Source organism: Oreochromis aureus, linkage group 5 (assembly GCF_013358895.1).
Source record: "Oreochromis aureus strain Israel breed Guangdong linkage group 5, ZZ_aureus, whole genome shotgun sequence".
In the NCBI taxonomy this organism is placed as follows: Eukaryota; Metazoa; Chordata; class Actinopteri; order Cichliformes; family Cichlidae; genus Oreochromis; species Oreochromis aureus.
In genome coordinates, this window is record NC_052946.1 from 14,140,562 (window position 1) to 14,152,084 (window position 11,523).

General features: G+C 42.6%; 1 long non-coding RNA gene across 4 annotated transcripts; it reads left to right on the forward strand.

Moving 5' to 3' along the window:
• The first annotated feature begins 3,102 nt into the window (after positions 1–3,102).
• Positions 3,103–9,744, forward strand: LOC120440371. Of its 4 annotated transcripts, XR_005613201.1 has the most exons (5): positions 3,103–3,256; positions 3,334–3,398; positions 3,482–3,536; positions 7,423–8,657; positions 9,114–9,744. It is a non-coding gene; the product is annotated as an uncharacterized LOC120440371 (long non-coding RNA). The 4 variants fall into 4 exon arrangements; XR_005613198.1 differs by having other exon boundaries at positions 3,334–3,536; XR_005613199.1 differs by lacking the exon at positions 3,482–3,536 and having other exon boundaries at positions 3,334–3,450.
• Positions 9,745–11,523: the final 1,779 nt, after the last annotated feature.

Sequence of the window (11,523 nt, forward strand, 5' to 3'; positions counted from 1 at the left end):
GAGACAGTGTTTTATTCATAGCTTGGTTTTTGATTCTAATTTGAGCCTTTTGGTGGAAAGCAACCAAAGAGCTTGCACAGAAACAGGACTACAGCAGAAGACACTTCAGGTAACTCAAACTAAGAAATGCATACATCAGTTCCCTTATTAGCAGGCAAAATTCATAACATGTTTGAAACAGTTAACAGAGAAACAAGTGTTAAATCTTAGTGTTCAGGTTCAGCACTGGTGTGACAACAAAGGAAGAAATGAGGGGTAAAGACTTAGAGGAATAAAGAAAAGAGAGAATGTGTCAGAGCCACGAGAGATAAAAGATCTGCCAATGCGACTGACAAGTGAGAGGTGAGAGATTTAAGACATTAGATGGATGAGAAAGAGCTGGGAGGAACGTACGCACAGACATACAAAAGCACATTATGAAAATGCTAAGAAAACAGACAAAAGGAATGATGCAATAAGGACAAAAGAACTGGAAGAGGCAGGTAGAACTGATTCACATTGTGTGATCTCTTTAGTAAAAAAAGTGTGTTTTGAAATGCTGAGGCCGAAATATTTAACCGTCTTTTAAGTTGTAACAGAGGTCAGCACAGAGTCAGGCGTTCTTTGGAAAGGGCAAATAACATACTGCAAGTAAATTTGGAGCCAATAAATCAGAAATTGCAAAAAACATTTTTATGAAGCCTCAACATCATCCTAGCTGATCCTAGCCTGGAGTTGTATGTGGAAAAAAAGATGCTTTATTCATTAAAAAGTAGAGGTAATTTGAAACTAATACCTGCTTGCAGAACTGTTATTGTAACCGTCTCAAACAGACTCAAACACATGCACTCAGCATATAATGAAAATGATTAGAACTGAGACCCAAATGCAGACAAAACACGCACAAGCTGCACCCTGCCTTGATCATGACCGCTCCGGTCTCGGTGGTAGCACCCCCGAGATCAGCAGTGCAACAGCAGGGTGGCGACTGGCCCGGGCCATTGTGATGACCCTGCTCTGACAGAGTGTCAATACAAAGCAATTTACAAGCGCATGAAAAATCGACCCTCGATAACAGGCAATTTCTCTGCTCCGCTGCCTCAAGAGGCATGACCTGCCTCGCGAAAGTGGGCAAGGAGGGGGTGGGAAGGCAAAGAAGAGGAAGAAGAGGAGGTGATCTTGGTCCAGTGGATGTGATTACAGCGCACTGTGCTCTAAGGAGGGATGGGCGGGGGTTGACAAAAAGTGGAGCAGTAATAGGGCAGGGAGGTGACCCGGGGCAAGTGATTGTAATAGTGATGTGTGGAGGGGGAAAAAAAGATTGTGATGAGTGTGATGGTTGGATTGCAGAAAATAAATCAGGGAGGAGGAAGCCTGAAAGCTCTGAAATATGCAGAGCTGACAATGACACGCAGAGAAGAAGAAATTATTATCCAAGCGACAGAAAAGCAGGGACACAGCCGCTTGACAAAGCAAGGTAGTTTGTGGAGTAGGAGGGACGGGCCGAGGTGTTGCTGTTGTTGATGAAATGCGGATTGTGTTGTGTGTATTTGTGCACGTGTGTGTGTGTGTGTGTTCTGGAGGCCACAGGTGAGGACAAAGATAATGACCTCATTCCTCTTCTCTTTTGCCGAGACACTTTTTTTCCACAACAGTCTATTCATCAAAGCCTCTATCTGTCTCTCCATCCCTCCTCCCTCCCTTCTTCCTTCTAATTTTGCTCCCTCTCTGTTGAAAAGCCAGAGGTCACACCTTCATCCAAACAGACAGGAACACACACACACGGAGAAGGAATAAGTGTACTGTCTGCTTATCACAAACACACAGACACGGAGGCAGATGGGTTTTTTTAAAACAACACTTCAAAACGACATCATCTGACTCATGATCAAAAACTGCCAATGTGCCATAAAATGGGAAGAGAGGTGCTGTAAAATTAACCACAGTCATCATAAATAAATGTTCTGGACGAACAATCATGACTTTTTAAACATTCTTCAACAAAAAAATGCTTGTGAGAGGTTTCTTTTTATCAAAAAGAGGGGTTATGGATGCTGTTATCTTTCATTAAAGTTTTATTTTGTGCTACCAAAATTTCCCAGCTGCTAATGTGACTGTGTTAAAGGGCGAGGAGTTAGTGGCAGTGATGGTGTTTGGTTGAGGGTGAAAGGTGGGTACACTGCGGTGGTCACCAGTCTATCCCAAGGGTAACAAAAGATTTATGTTTCTATGTGAAATCTATGCTGTAGCTACATCGTAACTACAAACCCCTCTAAACCTGTACGAGGTAACCTACGCCGTAACCTGATGTGCACCTCCCTAGAAATGTAACCATCTACCACATCGACGCAGCCCACAACTATTGTGACTGGACTGTTCAGTACTGTGAATTCCTCTTGGATATTTCCAGGAACTTTTTACAGGAGGAAAAAGAGAACTAGCATTTTATTTATTTATATTATATGGCACCTCATAGAAAACACCTGGACATGACTACAGTGTAATTAACCCATAATCCACCACACACCAGCATTAATGTCAGCAACGACAACAGCCTTTCACGTGGGTTGCATTGTAGGCTCTACAAATATTCACTGTAAAAGTCTAATGACTGAATTACGCTTCAGCTGGAAATCTACATTGTAGATTATCACACAGATTTCCTGCTGAAGCATAAATCAGGCAGAACCCTTTGTGTGAACTTACAATCACACCTAGCCTGTAGGGTCAATTGAGAGTCACCATTTAACCTAACGTGCATCTCTTTGGACTGTGGGACAGAGCTGGAGTGCTTGGAGAGAATCCATGCAAGTACACAGAAAAGTCTCAATTCGTTCGTGGGTTTGAATCTGAGACCTTGTTGTGAAGCAACACTGTTAATCACTGCACTTCCAAAATAGCTTCTGACAAAGGTGGTCAAGCTAAAAATCTAAGAAAAAACAATAGTCTGCCAAACACAACAGGAAAAGACATTTTCTCACAAAGAGTTCAGGTCACAAGTCGCACACAGCTTGAATACTGCCAAAGGAGCCCACTGACACTCGGTGAGCCATTCTCTCAGCTCTCTGGGCTCAGGTGATTAGCAAGTGGAATCAGCTGCGTTCAATCACCTGCCACGGAGAGGAGAAGGAGCAGAATCTGAAGGAGAACAGAGGAGAACTCAGCACACACACTTAGCAATTTCATGAATGATGATGACAAAGCCTACAAGTTTTTTATTTGAATCTAACCTATCAAATAGCTGAAGTAGCCGAACAGGATTGCATCATCAAAATAGGTTTGTATAATTTAAGTAGTAGCTGCAGGAGTGCGGGATGTTATTCCTCACTCTGACTTCACATTTGTTTTTCTCAGTGCTCTAACTGCGCGTGAACCTTCACCTCACCAGTGTGGAAACATTTCCTCTCCCCCTGCTCCCTGTGGGTTTGATCAAGGGATTTATGAGGAGTGTCATCACGGTTCGGCAACCAGGTCCTGAAATTCAATCTTATATTTCTTTTAGGTCAGTCTGCATGTTCTAGTGTCTTCCTTCCACACAGCCCTCTGCATGCTAATCAGTAAGTAAATAAGATTATTACACTAAAAATATTAAGCTGTAGGGTGTATAAAACTCAGTGTATCTATAATGTGAATTGTGTTGATATGCACAAACACAGCTCCAACAGCTCTGCCAAATCTTTGTATCGTGAGAGCAACAAAAGTAAATCAGGCTATTCAAAATGCATTCTAACAAGCACTGGAAGTTATACAGCCATCATCCAAACTGTAGAAGACATTCACACCCAAATTGGAGGGCAGCACCAGTAACAGTTGATTTTTGTTTTGTTTTCGGGGGGTTTCAGGAGCAAAATTAATCCACAGTCAAAGTCAGCATAGCTGAGAGAAGCAGCAGGTTTGGAAAAAAGAAAACAAATGGAACTGCAGGATTATTAAGAACTATAGAAACTTTCTCCAGGCACTGCTTTCCATCATTATCCAAGGTTTAAGGCACCGAGAGTCAGTCTGAAACATCTTCAGTTTAACTTGTTCATTGGAGCTGTTATGTCAAGTTTAAACAGATTCTAACAATAAGCAACCCTGAGACTAAATGTAAAGTCGTGTATCAAAACATTGCTTTGCAGTATTTCAAGGATGGAGCATCTGAAAGAATTGAAAATGGTTTATGAAAGAACTGAATTTAAAACATAAACTATTTGGTGATTATTCTCCCGTGAAGCATAGTGTGTAGGAGGAAGTAGGACATCCAGCAGGAGTAGAACTAGCAACTAGTAATTGACTAGGAGGTTGACTAGGGGGTTGTGTAGTAAGCATTTCAGGTATTTTCTTTACTCATTTATACAATATAACAAATATATTATCATATTAGGTTTGCTGTTAGCCAAATTTAGGTTACTTTGGTTGGTTTGGTAGTGATAGTTTTTATAGAATTTCGCTAGCTACTTGGCTAATGCTAATTGAATGTTTCTACAACGTGACTGGTCAGATGTAATGTTGATCCTCTACCAACATTATTTTGATGATGGAGGAACAACTCCAACACGGGGATATCAGATTGTGTGCAAATGGTCCCCAGATGGGATTTTAATGGGGCCATATGCCCCCCAACAACTTGGTTATAGGACCGCCCCTGCTTCCTGTATTTAAAACATCACTTAGCAGCAAAAGTAATACAACCCTATCAACATGTAAATTATATCTTATGTCTTATGAATTAAACTGTACTCTTGTGCTTGGTTTGGATTGGTTGTTTGGACTACTGTGATTTGATTCTTGCAAAGCCCTCCAACTGTTTCCACCTAACTCTGATTTGAATTTGGACAAGATGCAATCTCTGTAATGTTGTAAAAAATCATCCTTGCTAGCGTGACAAGAACACTACGCATAAAAACTCAGGTGAGGATGAAATCCATCTCTGTTGAGGTTTGTCACATCAACACCGTTGCTGAAATTGTGGTATTAAAAACACAGACATGCTTCAAATAGATGAACAAGAGTGGAGTCACAATTTATCTTCACTTTGGAGATGGGTGTGACTGCCGCGCCATGAATTATGTGTAGGCAGAATACAACCCCTTGTCATTACACGAGCCATTTTGTTCAATGATTTAAGATATTCGGGAGTCCTGTATATTGAATGTCAGCCTGTATGACAGCGTGTTCCCGTTCCCTCTTGTCTGCATCGCCTTCCAAAGCTTTTCCCCGTCGCATTCTTCATTCAATAGTAATTCTCTCTTTCTCTCTGACTTCTTCTCCTCCTCCCTACATACTCATCTTTTCGCTTGTCACTTTCCCTTTATATCAATTACCATCTCCCTGCACTTTTCCTGCCTTTCTCTCTGTCCCAGCTCACCCTGCCCCACACCTTTATATTCCAATCCCACCATTTCCTCATTCTTTCCAGCTTTCATATACTCAATCCCCTTCTGTTTTTTCTCCCCATAGTGCTTCCTGCCTGCGTGCAAGATTTCCTCATGCATTTATTGTATATTCCTGCTGTTTTCCAACTTGCTCTCCTTCTTTCCCATCATATTTCCTCCCATCCCACACATTTATTTCTGTCCAACATGTAGAATCTTCTCTCCTTCTCCACATAAATCCCAGTAGTGAGTGAGCAACCTGAATCTGTCTCTGACCCCGTTCACTGTGCAGTTCAGGAACACCTTAGAAAACCAAGAGCGTGCTTACCACCTCACCTCACATCCACTCATGAGTGCATGTGAGGTCTGTGTAATCAAACCTGGAACGATATGGCAGCTAGCTTTTGTATGCTTGCACCACAAGTGCATTTCACTTGGCTGTGCTTGTTCTGTGTTTGCGTATGGAAGCCAGTTTGTTGGAGGTGATGGGTGTGTGTGTGGGTGAGTGTGTGTGAGAGCACTTTCCGTACAGTATGTTTATCAGTATGCCAAGCAGGGAGCCTTAAATGGATTTTAGCTGGAATGTATCAGCTTTTTTTCAGAAAGGAAGAACCTCAAGATTATCTCGCATTGCCAGTGTCTTAAATATGTGTGCATCTATTGTTTAGTGTGCGTATGTGTGCATGTTTATGATATCGTCTATGTGCACAGTGTCTGGTATGTTGTCTGTAATTGCCTGCGCCTTACCATCCATCACAGGGACGGGGTTTTTTCTTTCTAGTCAAGAAACTTGTTCTTTCTTTTGCCGAGAGAAAAGGGGAAAAGTTTTTCCTTTTTCAAAAAATGCCTTTGACAAGTGCGTTTTCTCTCTCTCTCTCTTTCACACACTGAACATACATAACAAACTTTCTAGAAAGAGATTGCGTAGGGGGCTGGATGGGGAACAAGAAACCTCATATCTGCCAAGTAGAAAAACAATCAAAGCAGATAGCACTGACTTGTCAAAGAGTGTGACACCACCAGGTCCCACCCTGGGAAAATGAGAAACTTTGCACTCACACAAAACACAGCATCCCTGCAAACTTTGTTTTTTTTTAACCATTTTATATTCATCTTTTCTCTCGCGTCTATTAAACTTGCAACTAATGCTTTTGAGATTTATCAACCCTTACTTTTCGGGGAGATTTTCCTCACACTCGAGGGCGGCTATGCATTCGCACAGTTTGGTGACACCATTGTTGTCAAACGCTAATAGCAGTGACACTTGCAGTGACACAACCTGAACGCTAATTTCAATTTTAAATTGGTCTGAGATCAGATTTGCATTACAGTGAAACAACAAACTCAGTTGTGCTTTTTTTTTTACTTTTAGCTTTTCAAAGCTGTCGAACACAGCCTTCAGCCTCGCAGCAGGACTACATCTCATAAGATCATGTTATCTTTTGACAGTTAACTCAAGAGACATTTACACAAGAAATAATTCAGCCTGGACTGGAAACACGACTCTTTAACTGGATCAGGGTGTCCAACTCCAGGCCTCAAGGGCCGGTGTCCTGCAGGTTTTAGATGTGTCCTTGATCCAACACAGCTGATTTAAATGGCTAAATTATCTCCTAAACATGTCTTGAAGTTCTCCAGAGGCTGTTAATGAACTAATTATTTGATTCAGGTGTGTTGACCCAGCTGATATCTAAAACCTGCAGGACACCGGCACTTGCGGCCTGAAGTTGGACACCCCTGCTCTGATATTTCAGTAAGACTAACTCTGGAGCAGGGTGACCAGGTGCACTACGTTATCTGGAATTGTGGCATTCATAAGGGTGTATGTGGTGTGCTGTTTTGAGTATATCAGTTAGGCTCTAATTGTCAGAGACAAGAAATAAAAATCTCACATTTGTGTGGCACGATAAAGCAGAATTTTTGGGGAAAAAAATTGTCAAAAACTAGACTAAAATTCTTCAAACCTTTCAGAAACAACATGTGATTTTTATATCTCCTCAGTACAGAAACACGTTAATATGCGTAGTCACACACCACCAAGCTTGACAAGTCTATAGTGTGCGTGTGTGTGTGTTTGGGTCCACAGAGGCAGTGACCTGGACACGATGGTGGAGTGGGTGCAGTTAAATGGACCGTGGCTGAAGCAGTGGACTCAGTCACTCAGAGCTCTCCTTTAGGTGGCAGCATGGGAGCCTCAGCCACTTGGACACACTGGGAAATGACAGAGTCACAGCTCGACTTGCCAAATCAGCCAGGCTGCATGAAAAGCTGTGATGTTATTTCACAGAGAGCACAGAATAATATCGTTAGCAGTATGCACCTACGTAGTACTGATATATTTACCGACGGGAAACAACCTTTTCTGTCTGCTCGGAGCAGCGTGCCCCACCCCTACTTGAAACCTTTACAAATCCACTCAAAACTAATTTGAGATGTCAAAGCAAATTAATTTTAGCTGTCGGGTATCGAGAGTTTTGACACATAGGAAGCAGCAAGTGATCACTCAAAGCGTAGCTGGACTCACCAGGGATGGTTGCAACTGCTGAAAATGTTTGGGGTTATTTTTTTTATAATAATTTTAACTAATACCCAAAATATATTTGCACTTGATGTCGTTCACACGTGGTTTCTGGGTCACAAACTCCTTTACAGAAAGCTGAACATCTGATCTAAAGAAGCAATGGCATGTATTTAGTTTAGTTTATGTGTTGCTTGTCAGATTTCTGATCCATCTGGCATGTGACATTAGTTCTTTAGTGCAGGTAATTACACCCCAGTGGCTACCAAGAATTTAAGAATATGTCTCCAGGAGATTTTATTTTTTGACCTCTGGCTTTTTAGTGATGAGCAAGATATCAAAGGATGGCTTTTAAATGTAAAATCTCATGGTGGAAATTTAGACTTGTAGCACAGAGGTGTAACTAATGATGTAAATGGCGGCCGATGATCAGAAACTCTGCTTACACAACACTGACACCGCGCATGGTGTCTCGCTGCCATGTACTGACGTATTGAAATGGAGCTGTCCCTAATGTTGTTAGTTACACCTGCACTTTTCCCACTAAGAAGCATAGCAGGAATCCGATGGAGAGATAATATAATAACGGCATCGTATCGAGGAAAAAAATGATCACTAATTCTGCTGATGAAAATGGCTCGCTGTGGCAGCATGCTGCAGGTCAGATCCCATCTTTGTTCTCCAGCAGCCCAGTCATCGATCTGGCTGAAGAGCCCGACTCTGACAAGTGCCCAGGTGGTGGAAACGATGGAAGGGGCAGCAGAGATCGAGGAAGTGGCTGATAGGATGACGGCCTCATCTTGGTAACAACTCCCTGGACTCTCAGATCCTTTCACCTCCTTCCACCTCTCCTTCCTGTTTTCCTCCCTCTGTCTTCACTTCCTGCGCCCCACAGGACTCAGTGGAGCGATGGAGGGAAACAGAGCCCAGCTACCTCCACCTGGTCATTATCAGACAAACACCTGCTGCCTCTTCCCCATGCCTACTATCCTCTCATGCTCTAAACTCTTGCCTGTTTTGGGTCCCTTGTTCTCACTCAACCCTTACTAATAGGAATATCTCATTTTGTTTTTTGGCAGCGCACAGCTACAGGTGTGCAGAATAAAATTGAAAGTCAGTGTGCGTCTTTCATAGATGATCACAAATATGTTTATGTTTGTGAAGCTGACTTGTCCTCTGCCTGTTTTGCCGTTGCATCGAGAGGAAGGTGAAATGTGTTAAACCGGTCGTTACGTTCACTCTCAACTCTCTCCCAACAGTTCTGCGGTGATGCCTGTCCGCTAGGTTACCATGACTACCTGACACTGAAGGCACCTCTTCATCCATCTGTGCTGCAGCAGTCGCTTCCACCTTGCCCGGCTCTAACCTATCCACCCACCATTCCTTCCATCAGTTCTTCCCCCTGCAATACAAGCGGCATTCGCCCATAGAAAGGAAGATAAGGTCGAGGCTGCTGGCTTTTTGAAAGCACCGACACCGCAAGAGCTGAACTCAGTCGACAAAAGCGAGGGAGCGACAAGCAACGGGGGCTATAAAAAATTCATGGCCAATAGAAGAAGGCACTGGGAGTCCTGCAGTATGTGAACTGCACTCTGGAAACTTTTTCTCTATTTTGCAATCTTTTTTTTCTATTAATGTTCTCGACTGGATTCCAGGCTTTCCAAACTTTACTACATACATCTTTATTGTCGAAATATACTGAGAGAAAAAATCAAATAAGTCAGACAAACTGTGACAGTGAATTTCAGCTTAAAATGCTTTTGCAGCCCTGGGCTGCAGGACTCGTTTAGATACGGTACTGTGCTGTGCATCGGAAATTAAACTATCAGGTTATTTTCACTCTTCTCTGTAGTGCTTTGTTTTCAAGCAAACACGAGTTTGTGTGTTTAAGCCAACGGATGTTTTTCCTCAGTAAACATTCAAACATGTCAAAACTGGGAAATCTCAGGTTAAGAATGACTCCATTTCACAAAGAGGCAGTGAGCCTCGTCTTGCTCCCAACTTCTCACATATGGATGTTTGATCGCTTTGCATCATTTCAGCTCTCTGAGTCATCCTTTTTAATGTCTAAGTTTAATGTTGTAATCAGGCTTATTTTTAACCCAACCTGTCATCTTTTAACAAACCTAACCAAGAACTTTTGGTCAATCAAATCAAATGGGGAGGGAACAGACTGGTGACTTTTCCAGGATGTACCTGCATTTTGCCCTATAGCAGCTGGGATAGGTTCCAGCCTCCTCATGACCCTGAATTGGATAAGTGGAAGATGGATAAGTCGATAATCATTGAGTCACAAGCAGCATATAGATGTGGTCAATATGACCAAACCAAATATCTGGTGTCAGACAGTCTGGCCTGAGTGTTTCAGAAACTGCTGATCTACTGGGATTTACCCACACAATCAGAGAATCATCTGAAAAAAGAGAAAATATCCAGCAAGCGGCAGTTCTGGGGTGAAAATGCCTTGATGATAGCAGATGGCAAAGGAGAATAGCCAGACTGCTTTGAGCTGATAAAAAGGCAAAAGTAGCTCAAACAGCCATTCGTTATAACCAAAGTATGCAGAAGAGCATCCCTGAACGCTGAATGTTTAAACAGATGGGCTACAGGTGCCGCTCCCGTAACAAGAAGCTGGGGCTCCCTAAAATGTGTTAATAGAAAGTTGCCTTCCATCAACAGTTCAGTTCAGCTGGTGGCTACGTTGTGGAGGGTATTTTCTTGGCACACTTTGATCCCTCTTGTGCCAACTGAGCATCATTTAAAGACCTCCATCCTCTGAAGGCTGCTTCCAGCAGGAAAACATACTTCACTGTATTTTAATGGCCTCCACGGGCACCAGATCTCAATCTACCTTTAGGATTTGTTGGAATGGAAGATTCACGTCATGGATGTGCAGCAACTCAATCTGCAGCAACTGTTTGATGCTATATGTCAATATGGACCAATATGGATCTCTGAGGAAGGTTTCCAGCTCCTTGTTGAATCTATGCCTTGGAGGATTAAGGCAGTTCTGAAGGCAAAAGGTAGTCCAACCTGATACTAGAAGGTTGCACCTAAAGAAGTGTGTATATGCCAGCCTCAAAAGCCTTTCACTTACTGCCACTTTTTATACCTCAGGCAGCAGGTGAAGGTTTTTAAAACAGGACTGTGTGCTTGTGGGCTTTAACACATCCCCTTGTGTCTCACAATACTGATGCCAGAGGACACGTTGTGCCTGTCTCAGACACCAGCAGCTTAGGCAAATTTGCAGTAGATGACACTCCTTGAATGAAAACAGGTTGGGGAGTTCCTGCTGTCGCGTGTGCTGGTTCCCTTTCCAACTCGACGTTCAGTGCAACAGTTAATAAAAACCGTGATCACTGTTATTAATTCCACCTGAGCTTTTTCTACTGTGTCAAGTCAAAATGTCTACTGTGAAAAATGTCTATTGTACCAGAGATGAATGACACAGCCAGATATCTTCTGGTCTTTGGTAGTGAATGGAGTCATTTTTATGTGTTCTGGCACAAGCTGATGTATGAGCTACTTGGGAATACAGACTGTAATATTCCAGCTACAGTACATAAAAGCATATCTGAACATTTGGCAGCTGGGGGTGGTTGGTAGAAGAGCAGAAGCAGCAGAAATTTCATATCGTGCAGTAATTCAAGCAGTTTGTAGCGTGGAGTA